This window comes from Hypomesus transpacificus, chromosome 13 (assembly GCF_021917145.1).
Source record: "Hypomesus transpacificus isolate Combined female chromosome 13, fHypTra1, whole genome shotgun sequence".
NCBI classification, from domain to species: domain Eukaryota; kingdom Metazoa; phylum Chordata; class Actinopteri; order Osmeriformes; family Osmeridae; genus Hypomesus; species Hypomesus transpacificus.
This window is the reverse complement of record NC_061072.1, coordinates 3,028,232-3,047,765: the sequence shown is the minus strand read 5'-3', so window position 1 is coordinate 3,047,765 and position 19,534 is coordinate 3,028,232. Positions and strand designations below refer to the sequence as shown.

Genomic DNA, 19,534 nt, shown 5'->3' with positions numbered 1-19,534 from the left:
TATCTTGTTACTCATTGATTAGTGGGGAAAAAGCAAAAATCTTTGATTTCTGTTAATGGATTTGCTAAATCATTCAAATGTAGTCACATTTAGTCTTTTCTCGTATGAGATGATACAATAAATTAATCAGTGTTTCCTCATATAACTGAATATCTGGATGAAATTACAATGAGGTCATTGCCTAAATGCATGTGCCTCAAAGCCTTAATGACTAAAGTAAATGTGTTTAAATTGTTTTAACTCCCCCATGTCTGTGTGGAGATAAATCATCAAACAAGATCTGCTGTTGCTCCCCAGACAAGTTGACTGTGTGCCAGCTAGACCAGGGAGCTGTGATATAAAAGGCAAGCTTGCCTACCACTCTGGACTTTCTAAAGAGTGTGGGCCCCCTACACAGAAAATGACAGGTGTGACAACTGGCCCTGACAGGTCATCGATGATTTGGCTACTTCTGTAACAAAACCTTACATTACTTGTCAGTTGTTACAGTTAGTACGATTTGAAGATGGTTTGAATTATTTAACAAATCAAATATCGTTCTATCTCTGTTTTGATCACCAAAATAGATCACCATTAGGCTACCTTGAGAGACTAAATGTGAAGCAGAAGTCAACACAAATAGGCTAGTTCTAAAAAATGATAACATTGACAGTGTTTACAATATGATTAGCCTAACTAACTTGCGAATACGTTTTGGTATCATATATATTTTTTCACATTAAACCAATGTATAGTAGCCTATTGCATTTCCCACACAAGCTGTGAGCAGCTGTCCATTTTAGTTGCCCAACCCCCGCCCCCCCCTCTCCCCCCCCTCCCCCCTACCCCCCTCCCTTTTCAATCTAGCCGGTCTAAGCTTCAACTTGGAAAATCACCGAGCTACAGAAAGAGCCTCTCACCGATTCAGAACGTTCACACACAGAGCGCGAGATAGAGGACAGTGTGCGAGCTGTCACTGAAGAAAGACGCACATGTATCAGGAAACTGTTCTTGTGCTCGTGGACCGTCAACACATCAAATTAACCATAGTTACTCGTACATGCCAGATTTTTATAGTGACTGTAAACCGACTGGTATGGAATGTGTTTGTGCCGAACATTTTAAAACTTGACTAAGGTCGATTTGAGAGGGGTGGACTACAGGAGAAACCTCATGGTAGGCTATGTTTTATTTTAGGTTTAATCCATCGTTTTTTACTTGTATAAATGTTAAGCTATTTATTTTTGTCAAAATGAGTGAAAGCCGGGAGTGGTTGGAATGCTACCTCCCTCCGTGTGGTTGTTTTATGTTGGCCTACATATCCGTTGTTTGAGATGTCGGTAATTACCACTTTTCCTTGGTAGCGCAGTGTTATCGCCGCTGACTAACAGACATGCCAGCAGAACGGGCTCCTTTCACAGGGGTACCCGCTGCTTGTTTGGGATGAATGAGTTACGTGTTCTGAAACTCTGGAGTTGGGTTTGGCTAGTTCTCTTCTAATCAACTGCTGGATTGCTTCTGAAATAGTAGTAAGTAACGACACGTGGGCTTTTCCCATTCTTTAAGTGCGAAATTAAACGCCTCATGTTATGTTAAATATTTTTTAAGACAACCTTTAATAGTCATTGGCTCTCAGTTTGTTTTAACAAAAGCAATACTTAATGTAACGAGAGCATAGTCTAGTGATACCCAGCACACACGAGGCCTGTTGTATCAAAGCTAAAATAATAAAAGCTTTTTCTTCTCAATAAACGCGCAATAGAAACCACACAAGAGCCAAACAGACGAGGGCGCATCTCTTTGTATTAACCGTGAGCCATAGGCAGAACAAGCACGCACACATTCTATAGGCAGAACAAACACACAAATTCTATCAGTGAAACCAAAACCAAAAATACAACCAGAAATAGCAAAGAAATGTATTTATTTTTAGGACTGCTGGTATAGACCGCCTATTACATGTGATTGGAGACAGTGTCTTTCTTTGTTCTTATTTAATTGACCTTGGTCTTCTGTGTGACTTCAGTTTTCAGGAAAGAATGCCTTTCATTTTTTCATGCAAAGTTAAGGTCAATATAATTACCATTGGTCAGTTGAGGATGTATTTAACATTTAGAAAAGTATGTAGGCCTATGCATCAGCTGTTTTGGCATTTAATCTGAATCCCTTAAAATATGGTTAGCAGTCCCCTGATACAGGGTTAACAATCTGAACCAGCCCAATTTTAAGTTCTTTTTAGGAGATATGGCTCATATAGATGGACTCTTGTGGTCACTTGTTGGCAATAGTCTGTTACCCTCCAGATCTTGCCTCAGAACAACAGTCCTCTGATGCCCTCTCACAAGAGTTGAATTCCTTTCCTCCGTTGAGAGGAAAAATTTTTGGGGGGAGAGAAATATGGATGTTGTCATGGAAGATTAAGGTAATGATGCTGAGGTGTACCTTACCCTAACCACACACATCAGGTATCATTGTGTTTCCATTGCATGTGATTGGCTCGTTATTTATAAGGAACAATGCAAGATGTTATTCGTAGGTGTCGACTGCTTAAGAACAATTGCGAAGGGACACAAAGTGATCTGACAACACACAGGGACCTTGGTTACTTAAGTGATGCATGGTCAGAATGCAGTACTGGAGAGCTTGTGGGTACGCACACTGTAGTGGACTTGTTCTTGCAAAGGGAGCGGGTGTCTTCGGCACATTTTTCCTTATAGACCTCATGTAGGCTAGACCTCATGTTTATGTGCCATAGTTAGGTATGCCCATTTTGTCCACAACATGCCACAGTGGATATATCTATTTAGCTGTTTGCATACTTGTGACAATAGAGGCAGTGCAAAGAAGGGGAGTGGAGCGAGGTGGTGGTGGGGTATGCTAGTGAGTGGGTTTGCTGATTATGATGATATTCATGCCAGCATCTGTTCTTGACTTCTTACCGGCTCTCTGTATCCTCTTCTGAGGTACTTTTATTCCATCTTTCCTATTATCCTAGCTACTCTTTCAAAGTAACATTTTTAGCTGAATTGAAAGTGAAACTATTATTGTAAGGTGTACTTTATCGTGTTTACATAAAGGGTCATTTGGTGTGCGGAAATACACCACCAATCAAAAGCTCCAACAAGATACCAATAAACAATGAGCCATATTGATTGGCTGAGTGAGCATTTCACAACATCAAATGTGATAGCACTTCACAACATCAAATGTGATAGCACATCATCAAACGTCTACCTATTAAGCAGTGTTGTGTAGGCCTAATTATCTGCAGCAGAGAGACACTTAAATATTCACAGAGGACTGATCCATAAATTAGTCCATAACATTTATAAGTGATGACACCTCATGAATTATGAAAGAAAACAAGATGTCCCTGTTTTTCAGCTGCAGTTGTATTTCATATAATGTCATCACTATGACCAGAGAGTTGTGAGAGGTGAGACATTACAGAGATGCTTGTGATAAAGTCCCTCTCAGATATGGGTGAAATCCAGCATTTCTAATTAGCCTACGTGCACACAGACGTGATCAAGGAAATGTTGTTATTGAAATTTCTGCTGGGGAATTCACTTAAACTGAACAGACATAGTGACTTCCATTTCTCTGGGAATTCATAAGAAATTGCAGTTTTTTTTTTACTGCCCTCTCTTAATGAAAAGCGGAAATAAAGGTGGCTGCTTAGTACATGCAACAAACAGCTGGCCCTTCTGCCGTCATGAAAGCATTAAAGCTCTCCACCAAACACATCGAGCAGCCTTATACGCCTCAGCCAATGTGATTGTTTTGAAGTGGATAAAGGCATTACTATACTCCAATGAGGAGCATGCAGTGTTTCTAAGAAAAGAGTAATGTATAAAATGTGTAGATCATCTGGGATTATATAGCTTTGTTTCATTTCAACATCACTGTGTTAAGGGAACTGTATGTCTTCTTTTTATTGACAATAAACTGGACTGTACTTGAGTCCCAAAGAGACTAAAGTATTTCATATGGATGATTCTGTATTGTCCCTTTTGGCCTCACATTGCTGTAGCATAACTGCAAAAATAATAATTTGTGTTGGTCTTTGAATAAAATGAAAGTCAGTACATTTCAGACAAAAGCTTTGGATATAAAAGGAAAACATTGCTATTGTTCATGTCTATAAACCTGAAGAAATTAGGAATATTTGACAATGGATTACACTCCCCCAGGCTCTGAGCATATTTGTATATTAGTGGCTCATCCACATTGGTTGGAATGCAAACCCACTAGTAACCATTATGTTACCATTACCATTATCTTGGATCTTGAGTGCCAATCCTGCAATGTCTCCCAATTTGACTTTGCAGTTGAACACAGGCCGGTCAGAAACACTTTGGAATCGGGATGGGAAGGGTGGAGTTGTCTGCCAGTGGCCTCTCCTAGCCGCATCCAAACTTCGACACCTAAACTCTGCAGAAGGAATCAACATATCTGAATAGATCTTTAAATGTCCTTGATATCCTGAATCCCACACACATCATCCTCTCACAACCCCTAACCCCAAGACCAGGCTTTTTTTCTTTGCCTCCTGATGCATGTTCCCGTTTTAGTCCAATAATCAGTCCTTTGTGATTTCTAAATGATGTCTTTGACCTTGTTGTTTTTCTAGGCTCTTTAATTTTAACAGCTACAGACCCAGCCCAAAGAAGTCCCCCCCCACACACACACACACACAAACCCCAAAAATGTGCATCAGTGATCAATGAACACAGCTATACAGACTTGGCCAAAGGCACACAGCACAAGGACCATTAGACTCAAGGAGTGAGAGGACATGATAGAGATTATAATAAAAGTCAAGCAATGTGTACAGTGGTAGCATACCAATAGATTACTGATTTTCACTACAACCATAACCCCTCTGTCTAACATATGAAATTCCCCAAACTGTGCTTTTCTAACTATCTTTCAAAACAGACAAAAACTCACTCTCGACCTGTCATCATGGCTAGAGTTTGTGACAATTACAGTGGACAAAGAAATGCATTTATAATTTTTGCTTGACCACACGAAACTATGTTGGACATGCTTGTTTTACAGACAACCAGCTTGGCTTTAGAAAAGGGGTGTTTGCTTTCCAAGCTATCCTTGAAGTTATCTTTAGGACTAGGCTACTCTTTTTGAGTAATCTTCCATGAGAACATACAGTTCTGTTTGTGCAGAGGTGAGATAGCAATCATGGTTCCACAAGTACAAGAAAGTACACCCTGGTTGGACAGCAATGCCACTTCTCAGCTCAATACAGCTGGTTTCCTATTACCATAAATACAACGAGGAGAACTCGGTAGTTTCTTTCAAAACATTACAAGCCTTAAAAGGAGCTGCCTTTAGTACTTGACTTATTGTCAAAAAAGTAAAAAATGTTTTCCATTGCATAGACCTGCTTTGCACGTCTGTCTCTGTGACAGCAGGCAGTGTATTCAGAGGAAGAGCTCTGTGCAGAAACAACATTTGACAGTGATGTAGTGTACAGTCAGATGGGGACTTTGACAGCTAGAAAATAATTGTGCATGAGAGAGGTTTGTGATTGATAGGTTTTCTAACGACGTGGTGTTTTTTTTTTTTATTAGGGTCGTAGATCACTACAGGCCTAAAGTTTATGTAGACATGTGGGGGCCCTCTTCAGAAAGTGGTTTAAGTTTATGCCTAATGCCACAATTCAAGGCCATTTGTCAACTTGATTGATGAACTTCCAGTGATTAAGTTAAAAGGCTGTCTCACGTTAATCTGCTTAATCTCTTGAATGATCTGAGTGGGAGTCTTTTATTCAATGTAATGTGGTGCATACACAAGACGTGATAGGATCCTCATCCTCATGTTTCATAATGGTATCCTACCCTTCAATCAAGTAACAGAGAGCAGAACAAGGAACATTTCCATTTATTTGTGACCTTTTTACATACTTTTAGCTTCATAATAAAATCCCCCATGTATGTTTATAGAAAAAGATTTTAGATGAAAAGATTTGAGTAAGATAATGGTTTTGGCAACCTACCGTTCCTACAGAGCACTGCCAAGTTATTTGTTACTTGAATTGACAAAAACCTGCTTAAAAATCTGTCCTTTTGTTCCAAATGTTCCTTACATTTGAATTAATAAAACCCTGTGTCTAATGTCACACGACAGGAAGGGGAGTGGCTCTATTGTTAATTTACCCAAATACAGCACAGAGTTGATAATAAACATTTATATTTTACTTGTCAGTATATTTGCTGTGGCATTTCAGGAACACTACTAACAGTGTACCCATTATGAAAACCAGTAAACTCTAGTTTAGGGGTGGCATGTGTTTCTCTGGCTGCTTTTTCTGTCTTAGCAGTGTCACATAGCCCTTAGCAGCACAGGATATGTGGGGTCCTAGAATTGTGCATCTTTCATGATGCACATGTCCATATTCCAATTACCTTCAACCCACTTTTTTATATTGTCTCTGGAGAATCTCGGTGAGAGCTTTGGAATCAGTATTTTGCTCTATCCTCTCCATGCTCCTTGACCGTTCTGTTTGTTTGTTTGTTGTGTGAATTGTGGCACAAGGAGTGGCTGTAAAAGTACGAGTTTCTGTGTATCTTTTTCTTTTTTTTTTTTACACCAGAGTCTGGTAAAAAAAGCAATGACGGCACTTGCCAACCAGCCTCATGTCTGCCATGGGTCAGAGGTTAGCATTCAGTCCTGTTTACCAGACAGGCTCAGAATGTCCAGTCAGAGTGTCACACTTCCCATGGGAATGTTTACGCTCTGCTGGGTGTAGAGTTTCAGGATAACATAACGTGACAGGGTTGTGTATAACTGTGTTTTTTCTCTTTCATCAAACAAATTATTTTATGGGATTAGCTCCACTAAGATCATGTGTTTCGGGCAGTTTGAGATCAACACAGCTCGTGCCAGCGTGAACATTAGCAAACCAGTAAAGTGCATGCACTTCTAGATTCTACACTGGGAAAGATATGCAGCTACAGTCAAAACTTCTTGTTCCCCCACCTCTTGTATTGTAAAGACTTGGTCAAGCGATTCAATTGTTCTTTGCTACAGTCTACCTCCAGAGCACACCAAATTGATTGATGCGCTATTGTAATTTATGTTCTGCAATGTACGCAAATGACAATGTAAGTGATCCTTCCACAAGAGAGGTTGAAAATATTGCAAACCTTAATTGATAAGCCAAATACAAATGCCATGGTAATGTATCCTCCCTTTTAAAAATGGCCCCTCACAAGTCTCACTTACTTTTCCGCCCAGTGGTTATACTCCAGAATGGCACCCGCAATCAATTTCCCACCAGGGTAACTGGAACGGACAAGAAATCTGATTCTAATAAATTAACCGTGGCCTTGCTTCAGCTGTTTGTTGAAGTTCCATTTTAAAGATGATAATCTACTGGTTCATGGCATGGGCAATACATTTTGTTTATTCACACACACAAATTTGTGTGCTCAGCCCAGTCAGTCTGGCAGGGGAGTAGGCACTTTGACGGTCTGAGCAAACACACCAAAACCTTAGATTTTTTACTAGAAGCTCAGTTACTCAGTATAGGCTGTCTGAGACATGAGCTGTGGAATGAACAGGTTTCTTGAGAACAGCGGCTCAAAATCTTTGATAAAATAAGTGAAGTCCATCACGTTAAACATGATAACCTTTTTACTGCCACCTACAGCAGGGCCACTCTGTCTCTGGGTAACACCTGCCAGACTAGTCTGAAGGTTGAGTGTGCTGAAGGCGATACATTTCTGAGAACATTAGACCATACTCCTACTACCCTGGATGTCTTCCCTCATTGTAGTTTTAGAGAGTGGGAGGTCTATTATGAGCACATCAGCAGCACACACACTTTCACAGACACATATATACCAGAACTCATAACACAAAAACCACTTTAAGGGCCTAAACTAACTCATATGTAACATGAAGAGTTTTGTACGTCCGTAACATGAGGTTCAAATGAGGGGTCAGTAACATGTCTGATATTCCAAAGATAGGGATTTAAAATGATTTCACTATTCGAGTATTATCCGAAAATATTTTTTTATATCCGGATCTATTTGTATTAATGCAGTACCGTTATGTAATTAGCCTGACATGAGGCAAAGCATACAGTAAACACATGAGCCACCACACATTCTGGCAATAATTGTGAATGTTAAGCTGTTAGATTAAAGGGGTGATTGACTGTTTTTTGGGGGTATTTCACACTGTTACTTGAGGTCTCCGAATAGGGTATGTAACATTGGTTGGGCTGAAAATGGCCCGGGTGCTGTTCTATGCCCCCTAATAGATCCTCTGAAATGTTCCCAGGAAAAAACACTAGCTTTTCTCCTTTTATGGTATGCTCATAAATATTTAGATGAGCTGCGCGCTGACTGGTTGGTTTTCAACGAGTGAAGCTGCAGAGCAAAAACACAACACGGCCAACAGCACTCACTGAAACACCAAAGGTGGAGACTTGAAATAAAAACGTGCATATAAATCTATTGTTGTATACACAACACTGGTTTCAAAAGATTGACTAGGTATCATTTGAAATGATAACGTTAGTTGTTTCCACTTCTGTTGTCGAAGCAAACTGGATTGACTTAGGTGGGTAGAACGTTACAGCTTAGCAACAAAACTATATCGTGATTCAACTCAGCTTCAGTTAGCTAGCTCTAGATATCTTGCTGAAAAATTACCTAACAAAGATGTGGACAAACATGCGTCGTGAATTGTAGATTTACATGGAACACGGGTTATTTATTTGAATGAAATACAGTCAGGAACATGAAATAACGCATTGGTCCCATTGCCAATAAAGTCATCACACATTCTACCTATGCTCGTTAGCAAGCTAAACTAGTTTACATGCCTACAGTCTAGGTGTTTTCGCTATCTAGCTGGTCTTGCATTCCTTGCCAATCAGCATTAATAAAAAGCAGATGAGCTAGAGTCTAGTTAACATTGACTCGACGGGCATGGCTGATGTTTGTCTATACCGTAGCTCTAGCATCGGGTGGTTCGAGCAAATGTGTAATTGAAAGTCGAACTGCACAGATCTTCTCATATAGACAAACATGACACAGCCCATTGAGTGTTTGGTTCCTTAGGAAGACTCTGAAAAGTGTCAGCATTCCCTGTACAGTCTGGAACACTGCATTTACTCCCGTAGTCCATTTTCAATATGCTAGAAAAACGTTCTTCTTTGTAATTCTGTGGAAGTACATAGAGAAGCGTGCAGCAAATTTTGGGGCGTGACAAAGGTACAGACCAGAGCCAAAAAAGGTGGGACCCCATTGGGACGTCACAGCGGGGGGATTTTTTAAGAACTACTTTTTCACAGCTACATTTTTTTATTGTGAGATTTACATAGGAAAGAGGTGTCAATGGACTTTGAGGTTCACTGTATGTCCATTTTACCCACTGAACTGTCGTTATTCAACTGTGACAAGGTAAATTCGGTTCTGCAATCAATCGCCCCTTTAAATAAGTGTTAAATAAAGTAAACAAATGAAAGATCAATTTATTAACATGACGAAAAGACAATGAACTTGAAAAAACACTGCGTCTTTAGACGTATGCTCTTAAACTTGGCGGAATAGCACGTATCCTATTATTATGTGAAATAAAAAGTAAAAAATACATTGGACAAAATAAACACATTGGGTAAGCTGTCCTTGATAAAAACGAAAGACACACAAAAATTGCATATTAACTTGGATATTAATAATAATAATAATACATTTTATTTAAAAGCGCCTTTCTCTGCACTCAGGATTCCTTTAAATACAGCAAAATAAAGAATACAACTACTTTAAAAACAACAGAAGAAGTAATTGACATTAAATGGAATATGCAGTTTTAAACAGATGGGTTTTGAGTTCCAATTTGAAATGGGGGAATTAATCAATATTTCTGAGTTGGGGTGGTAGTGAATTCAAGAGACGGGGAGCAGAGCGGCTGAATGCTCTACTCCCCATGGTAGTGAGGCTGGCAGAGGGGACAGACAGGTGTATGGAGGAAGAGGATCTGAGGGAACGGGAGGTAGTGGGGCCCTGGAGGAGATAAGACAAATACGGGGGGGCGAGGTTGTGGATGGCCTTGAATGTAAACAGGAGGATTGTGAATTGTATACGGAACTGAACCGGGATCCAGTGGAGCTGTTACAAGACAGGAGTGATGTGGTGGATAGAGGAGGTGCGGGTTATAATGTGGGCAGCTGAATTCTGGACCAGTTGATGTTTATGGAGGGATTTGTGAGGGAGGCCAAAAAGGAGAGAGTTACAATAATCCAGACGGGAAGTGAAAGACTGTGGACAAGAATGGCGGCAGTGTGGGCGCTAAGGTAGGGGCGGAGACAATTATTGTTTCGGAGATGAAAGTATGTGGACCGGGTGATGTTATTGATGTGGGGTTGAAAGGATAGTGTACTATCAATGATGACACCCAGACTCTTAACTTTGGGGGATGGTGAAACGGAGGAGTTATCAATATTAGGAGAAAAACTGTCGGTTTTGGATAAAGTGGATTTGGTGCCAATGAGGAGAACCTCGGTTTTATTACTGTTCAATTTGAGGTTTTTTGGAAGTTTTGGGTGAACCAGATTCTTATTTTAGAGATGCAATCAGTAAGGGAGGTGGGCGGGTTTGATAGAAAGGTAGAGCTGGGTGTCATCAGCATAACAGTGAAAGTGAATGTTAAATTTGCGAAAGATGTTGCCGAGGGGAAGGAGGTAAATGATGAAGAGTAAGGGCCCTGAGGTATACCTGAAGTGACAAAGGAGGGAGTGGATTTAAAAGACTTGAGTTGAATGAACTGAGTGCGGCCAGAGAGGTAAGATGTGAACCAGAGTGTGGGTGATGCCGATGGAAGATGGCCTATTGAGGACAGGGGAGTGACAGATGGTATCAAAGGCTGCACCCAGGTTGAGGAGGGTTAGTAGTCCTGAATCAGCTGCCATATCAGCTGCCATATTAACTTGGAACCGGAATCCTATAGGATATGGTGTGCCACCACACAATACAAAAATAATTAGCCGATTACGCTACATGGTTACTGGTAAAAATAATTATAAGCCACAACTGCATTAGCCCTACGTATTTTTATTCATGAAAATTTGCACATAAATGTGCTCAGGGGAGAGGCGAGTACGGAGTTGATTTATGTGCAGGCCGGCGTAGAAAAGACTCTCTGCAGGAACTGAGGTTGCTGTGAGGTAACGCTTAGCCAGGACACTAAGCTTCTGGTAGCGCCAAATAAAATGAAAGGAGACTCGCAGCAGAACGCAGGGTCACGTAGCCTCCCTTTATTTATTATGTTTTCATCATTTCTAACGTCACAACTATATTCACGGTTTTTCATAAATAAAATTATGAAACTAACTTACTTTACGGGTATCCACGCCCATCCCTAACTTGAGGGCCTTATGATAGCCAGTTTACTTGGATTTGTCTGGGCACTGCTTCTCAATTGAATAACATGCTACGATACAGTCTCTAGCCATCACAGTATGGTGTGATGAGGCCAAATAGATATCCTGAAAGTGTAACTAAACACCAAAACCTCTGTTGAGAAAAACCTTTATCGGTTAGCCAATTTCACAGCTAAACACACCAGTGCTGATCTTGCTTCCGACAAGTTTAGGCATGAGTGTTATTTGAAAATGTTGGTGGTAAACCACAGCTCTTTTGCGCTTTGTGGCTAAAACCTTTGAAGAAATTTGTGACATATGATTTATTCTGAGGTAGCCTGTTCCTAACCAGACTCTTGTACATTTAATTTGTACAGAGAGTATGGGATTGCTCCATTGACAAGCGTTAATTTCCTTGAAGGCGGGTACTCTGTTGAAGTTTAAAACTATTGGATCTGCCCAGAACCACGCTGGATCTGCCATAAGCAATCGCTAGCATTTGCCTTAGCCAACTCCTTCACCACCAACGGAGCTAGCTGGAGAATCAAACTTTTCCCAAACCCCGTGGGGAGGAGGGCCACAACATCATGGCCACCAACGAAACTCAGCAAAGATTGTTCTTGCTCCGGCTCTAACTTCTGGATATTCGGCAGCCTGTTGGTTTGTTGGTCACGGCAACCCCACTCCCGCCCCTGACTCAATTAGTTCTTAATTCGGACCAATCACAGCCAAGGGGTATCCGTAAAATGACGGACGGACGGACAGTCAGGAAAATCAGGAGGTGCACGCAGAGCTCTCCGAAAGGTTCGGAGAGGGCACGGAGAGGTAGTTCCTTGACGGAGAGGGCGTTCCCTGTGTGCGTGTCCGTAAAAACGCAGAAGTATAAATTGGCCTTTAGAGAATTCAAGAGGTGCTCCGAGGCTCTCCGAGGGCTGACGGAGAACTCGTAGAGGGCGTTCCAAGGAGACGAGGGCGTTCCCATGTGTCCGTTTTTCGAAAAACGCAGAAGCATATATTGGCCTTAAGGCAAAAAAAGAGTCTGTGATAAAATAAAAAAAGCTGTGTTCATCACGCATGCAATGCACGATTAACTCCAACTTCTCATTAACGACTTACCATGTAAGAAATCGAAAGGACATAAGTACTCGTTCATTCAACTTTTGACCTGTAATCTATCTTGAACATGCAAAAACTACAATCAAATCTGAGATTTATCAACAACAATCAGGCGAAAGAGACAAATTTAGCCGTTTAGCTCCATAGACTCCCATTCATTTTGCACTCGACCGCGATCACTCCCAGTGGAACTCTGGTGGAACTGCTACAAAATTCGGTACAATGGGGCTTAATAGGGAGTGGGCAGGCTCTCCTTAAACAAGATCTGATTTTACTGTCAATTTTAATTAGTCTTTCATTGAATTTATATCAAGCGGCCCTCTGTAAAATCCATATCTGGACCACCAATCACAGAGCTAGCTGCATAGCATTTTCCTCCCAACAACGGAGGCAGCAAAATTCTGATAGGGTGACAACTGGATTTTTTCATTTAGCTCTTCACATTACAACATCAAATCAAATTTATTTGTATAGCCCTTTTTACACGCAAGCATGTCACAGAGGGCTTCACATGCGCCCATAGAACTGCCCCTCAACCAACCTAAACCCTCAAGGAAGACAAGGAAAAACTCCCAGAAAAACTCCCAACGGGAGAAAAAATGGAAGAAACCTTGGGAGGAGCAATTCAGAGAGGGATCCCCTCTTCCAGAGACGGTTGGTAGGAGAGAGGAGCAGAACACAAGCTAAACATAGTCATACAGTGTCAATGGGTTTTGAAACACCAAAACCCATTGTTCGCCTTTATAGACGTTGGATGGGACCGGAAAACTCGCTGTTGGCCGTCATGGAGACTGGATTCCGTGTGACGACCTGGTCCAACGTTGGCAGACCGACGACCAAGCAGGTCCTGACAGCTCAAACCCCCCACACCACAGGGAATGTGTGGGGGGGGGACAGAGAGAGGAGAGCAGGGATTAGAGAATGCCAGGAGCAGCTAAGAGTTGCAGTCATAATAGAATGAGATCCCCACCGGTCAAGTGTGGACTAGTGCAGCAATTTAACAGAGCTAAAAAGGGTATTTGATGCAGCCCCACACACCAAAACAGCGACAGCCCCCCTCGGTTGGAAAATTAAATCTGTTCCAGGGGAAAGAACTCTAAAATAAGTTATACTTATATGAATAAGGATGAAAACAACCAGTCCCCCGTTGTCTCCAACTAGTAATAAAAACTATAACAGTAACAAGATACAGTAACCGGTTTACTTTATTTGTAACATCTAGATGGGCAATGTGAACATAAGCTATAATTACAATTTAAAAGTGAAATGTGATACACACATAGGCAAGCACACACCCCAGGTTTACATAGAAAGTACATACATACTTCCTTTTAACAGTCATAGAATTGACTAAACAAGAACGTTTTTAATCTAGTTTTAAATGTCCAAACAGTATCAGCCTCCTTAATTGAGATGGGTAATTTGTTCCAGAGAAGAGGTGCTCTATATGAGAACGCCCTACCTCCAGCTGTTTTTTTCTTAACTTTGGGTATTACCAGATAGCCGGCATCTTGAGATCTTAGAGTCCTAGCGGGGCAATAGGGTGCAAGGAGATCGGAGAGGTACAGTGGTGCCAATCCATGCAGAGATTTGTAAGTTAGTAGTAAAACTTTGAAATCAGCTCTGGCTTGGATAGGGAGCCAGTGTAAAGAGATACGAGTAGATGTTATATGATCAAACTTTCTTGTTTTAGTCAATAGTCTAGCAGCAGCATTTTGCACCCGCTGTAAATTTTTTATGTAGGTAATTGGGAGGCCAGAGAACAACACATTGCAGTAGTCCAATCGGGACGTAACAAAAGCATGTATTAGTTTTTCAGCATCATCCTTTGAGAGGAATTTTCGTATTTTGGCAATATTACGTAGATGGAAAAATGCGGTTCTGGTGATTTGCTTAATATGGTACTCAAACGAAAGGTCTGGGTCCAATGTGACTCCTAGATTTTTTACCAGCTGGCTTTGAGATACATTGACGCTGTCTAAGTCTAATGTCAGATTGGATAAATTATTTCTATGTTTTTTTGGACCAAAAATGTGAACCTCGGTTTTATCCGAATTAAGAAGAAGGAAACTTGCTGTCATCCAAGTTTTCAACCCGGAAACACATTTTTCCATCGCATGTGGAAATTCTCCAGGCTTTATAGACATGTATAGCTGAGTATCATCTGCATAACAGTGAAAATCTCCCCCAAAACTTCTAATTATGTTTCCTAAAGGCAACATATAGAGTGAAAATAACAGAGGGCCTAGAACTGAACCCTGTGGTACTCCGTATTTTACAGTGGAGCTCCTGGATGAGCAGCCATCATAGTGGACATCAGATAGATACGATCTAAACCACTGAAGTGAAGTACCAGAAATCCCAACATAGTTCTCCATACGTTCCAGGAGAATCTCATGATCCACAGTGTCAAAAGCTGCACTTAGGTCTAGAAGAACCAGGACAGAGCTAAAGCCCGCGTCAGAGGCTAATAATAGATCATTGACTACCTTGGCTAATGCAGTTTCAGTGCTGTGGTGAAGACGAAATCCAGACTGGAGAGGTTCATAGATCTGATTTGAGGAGAGGTGCTCAGTAAGCTGTTTTGCCACAGCTTTTTCGAAAATTTTGGAGAGAAATGGCAAATTTGAAATTGGCCTGTAATTGCAAAGACAACCTGGATCCAGGTTTGTTTTTTTAAGAAGGGGCTTAATAATAGCTTGTTTGAAATCGTCAGGGACTTGTCCAGTTACAATAGATTCATTAATAATACTAAGCATAGGTGGTCCAATAATAGAGAGAAGCTCCCTACAAAGTTTGGCAGGGAGGGGATCGAGAAGGCAGCTAGTGGGTTTCGAGGAATCTATCAGCTTGATGAACGCTTCCATAGAAATAGGGTTAAAGTGAGTGAGAGCCTCAACATGCAGCATGCTAGGTACAGCGGGAAAATCAGTGGTGATGGCCACTCCTCCAGGACTAGTCTGTAGTTTGTCCCTTATTGCATAGATTTTTTTGGTCAAAGAAATCTAAGAAATCATTGGGAGAGAGATCTGAACTAACACAGAGTGTACTTTTCTTAGTGAGTTTTACAACAGTATCAAATAAGAACTTGGTGTTGTGTTTGTTCTTACTAATCAACTTACAGAAATATTCTGATCTGGACCTGATGAGGACTTGCTTGTACTCTATTTGGCTGACCTTCCAGGCCAGGCGGAAAACCTCCAATTTAGTGGTACGCCACTTATGCTCTAATTTTCTAGTGGAACTCTTGAGAGTGCGGGTTTCCTCTGAATACCATGGAGCCAGTTTCTTGTCTTTTCTTTTCCTTGGTTTGAGTGGGGCAACAGAATCTAGGGATTGCTGAAGAACCAAATTCAGCTCCCTTGTTTTGGTATTTAATGATTTATTTGGGACGTCAAGTGCTTCTAGTGCAGCGGGTAGAATACTAGCCAGTTCCAGAGCTGTGTTTGGGGTTAAGCAGCGGCTAATAAAAATATTCTGGGTGCCTCCAAGGCTCTGGCAGAGATCCATTTTAAAGGTTACCAGGCAGTGGTCTGATAATATAGGATTGTGGGGGTGGACAATGACATCACTAATCTTGATTCCCCGCGTGAGAACTAAATCTAATGTATGCGAGTGAAGATGGGTAGGTTTAGAAACCACCTGAGTGAGACCTGTGGAATCCATCAGAGCAGTAAAGGCCTTACTTAGAGGATCTTTTGGGTCATCCACATGAATGTTAAAATCACCCATAATTAAGATATTGTCAGTAGATGTCACAAGATCAGCACTAAAATCAGCAAATTCCTCTAGGAAGAGGGAATACGGGCCAGGGGGCCGGTATAGAGTAACTATACAAAATGAGGGAGGGTGGGCAACAGTAGTAGAATTAGTCCTTTTTAAAGTAGTTGGTTTATATATCATAGCAACACCACCACCTTTCTTTGAAACACGAGGTATGTGTGAGTACGCAAAATCCGGGGGCGATGCTTCATTCAGGGGAAAATATTCGTCAGGTTTTAACCAGGTTTCGGTGAGTCCAACCAGGTCCAGGCTGCATTCAGACATCATATCATTAATCAATAAGGCCTTTGTGGATAGAGATCTGATGTTTAGGAGCCCAACATTCCAGTATGGGTTTTTGGCAGCTTTAGACGTAGATAATACTTCTGAAAGGGTGGCACTGTTATCAGAAAACTTAGTAGGTAGAGCAACGGGTGAGCAAGGCTGAATACATATTAAATTGGTATAATTCCTAATAATTGAGGGCCGGAATTTGGAAAAAGGGCGGGGGACCGACACCGTCTCAATGGGAGAAACGACATCAGCAACCACCCTGGCTACACTACAAGCTGAGCTATCGGGGCCCCAACAGCTCACAACATGCCTATCAACATACCTATCAGACTCTCTAAGAGACTGTGGCCCGGCTTGTTCTAGTGAATGTCAGGTCTACTTTAGAATAGCTTCAATATTCCTAGACAAAAGAAAAGCACCTCTCCAGCTAGGATGGAGCCCGTCACTTTTCAACAAGCCAGGTTTGGCCCAGAAACGAGACCAATTATCTACAAATCCTAAACCCTGTTCTGAGCAAAAGCGAGCCAACCAGCGGTTGAGAGAGACAAGCCTGCTGTAGATCTCGTCAGTCCCCCTAACAGGTAGTGGGCCAGAGACTATTACTCGATGCCGACTCATCTTTTGAGCAAGATCACATGCCCAAGCTATATTAACCTTTGTGACCTCTGACTGCCTCAGCCTAACATCATTGGTGCCGACATGAATGACAATATTCTCATACCTATCGTCAGTGCGTGCGCCATGTGCCTTAGCTTGGGCATTTGCCTTAGCCCTAGTGCTAGCCAGCACCCTAAGATTAGCTTCTATGTAGGTAGCTCTGGCCCCAGGTACACAGTAAACTGTCGCTGGTTGCTCGAATCTAATGTTACGAGTGATGGAGTCACCGATCACTAACGTCTGAGGAGTCCCACTCCCACCATGCTGCAAAGGTGAAACCGGTGGGGCTAAACTTGAGTCCTCCCTCACGCTAGGACTCCCTGTCTGTGATGTTGCGCCAGTCGCATCTAAAGTTACTAGCATACGTTCTTCCTCAAGCGACTGAACGCGACTCTCTAACAGAGTCAACTTTTCGAACAGAATGACACATGTAGGACAATGTGAGTGGGTGTGAGACATTATAGTTAACTTACGTTAATAGTTTAAGCCAGCCAAGATAATTCGTCAAGAGCGTTGAATTGGCTAGTTCAACAGGAACAGTAGCGTCGAGCTCCAAAGAAAAAAGCCGTGCAGAGTAAACCTATAAATGAGACAGTAGATGTATAGATTAAATCGGTAACAACAAAATAAATGAATAAATGAAGTAATATATAATATATAGCGATTAACAAGAAAAATAAATTTAAAAGTTTGGGAAAGCATAAACATAAACTGAATAGGGTAGGATTGAAGGGTTTATTTAAGAAACATTGTAAATTTATGGATTGATAAAATACAATTATAACAGATTACTTTTAAAATATATATTTGTATAATAAATTAAGCCCTCTCTGAGGGCCTAGAGGGCCCTGACGGTTCCCCACTGATCAATAGTAATCGTGTTAATAGAAAAATCGAGTGCGTCTTCTTGTCTGATCAAGATGCAACTGTGATGTGCGCAAACAATAGCTTGCTTCGATAAACTTGAATTTCATAATTTGTGTGTTCCATTTCTGACTACTGGTTAGTTCTAGATTCTATTGATATACATTTCAGTAGTTTGTATATATATATATGTAAAGAGGTCAACCTTGATAATCTTTGAACCATACATGATAGCACCATGGGGCTTGAACTATTGTCAATCTATTAGCCTATCTATTTTAATCTAAAGTGGAAGCAAAATGATTTCCACAAGCATAGCCTCCATTATTTATGAAATGGTAAAAAATATAAACAATACATAGATGTCTGCTAATAAGGTGACATGGTAACACAGACTGTTTTTGGGGGGGAGCATCCAAGACCCATTTTGACCCAGGATAACCCCTGGAATTATGACCCATGGGTCATTTTGTAGTGCCAGTTTGGCTACATACAACCAATACAGTGAAATGTTTTTTTCCCAATATAAAGGAAGTAACGACGGACAGTCACGACGCACAGAGCTTTCTCCCGTCAAACTTTTACATAGACTAATTTAATGTACTATTTTACATACATGACATTGATTCTAGAAAATGATTTTGAAATACATTCTTTTGCCATCATCAAGTAAGACACAGTAAAGCAATGGAGGGGATTGGTCAATCAATATATAATAAATATTATTGGATTTATATCGACTATGAAACAAACATTATATGGCATGCTTATGAGTTTCATGAAAGAAAGTTAGAGGAATTGTACTGAAAATTGAGATAACACAATTACCCTACATAGGTTGGAAAACACATTTGGACCCTGACTACCCTCAAGCTGAGACGTAGTTATCTAGATAGAAAACATTAGCACCACTTAATAGATTGATAGGTTGGATGGTAAAAGAATGCATTTCAAAATCGTCTTCTAGAATCAATGTAAAATTGTACATTAAATTAGGAAGTCAAAGTTGGATGGGAGAAACCGTACCTTGCCATGAATCTTCACAAACAGTCCTGTCTGTCGTTACTTCCTTCATGTTGGAAAGAAACACTTAACAGTATTGGTTGTATCTAGCCAAACTGGCACTACAAAATTACCAATGGGGAAGCATAATCCACACCTCCCACTAGAGCCCGCCCACAGCTGTGGGGTCAAAAGTGCAATCAAAGAATTAGTGTTTCAATCAATCCCAAAAAAGTTTCAAATGCAAAAGAAAAGTTTCAAAAATAAACATTGAAAGCACAAAAAAGTGCCTCCCCTGTGTCGTCAGTGCCTCCCCTGTGTCGTCATCATGAAATGTAAAAAAAAAAAAATATAAAATAATAATAATTGTCCACTGATCTGTGATAGAAATATAATTATTGTATGATTCCAATGATTTTTATAGCAAATATCGCTGAATTTGTGTATTTTTCTGTTCAAATA

At 40.8% G+C, this 19,534-nt stretch overlaps 1 protein-coding gene across 3 annotated transcripts in view; it reads left to right on the top strand.

Moving 5' to 3' along the window:
- Positions 1 to 859: 859 nt before the first annotated feature.
- LOC124475825 (carbohydrate sulfotransferase 15-like) overlaps positions 860 to 19,534 on the top strand; it is a 53,427-nt gene continuing 34,752 nt past the window's right edge. For 2 of the 3 annotated variants that reach the window (XR_006956973.1, XM_047032662.1), the window contains exon 1: positions 860 to 1,155. The gene's annotated coding sequence lies outside the window, so the exon portion shown is untranslated. Of the gene's footprint in view, positions 1,156 to 1,241; positions 1,509 to 19,534 lie in introns of those variants that run through there. The other variant, XM_047032661.1, reaches the window with a different exon arrangement.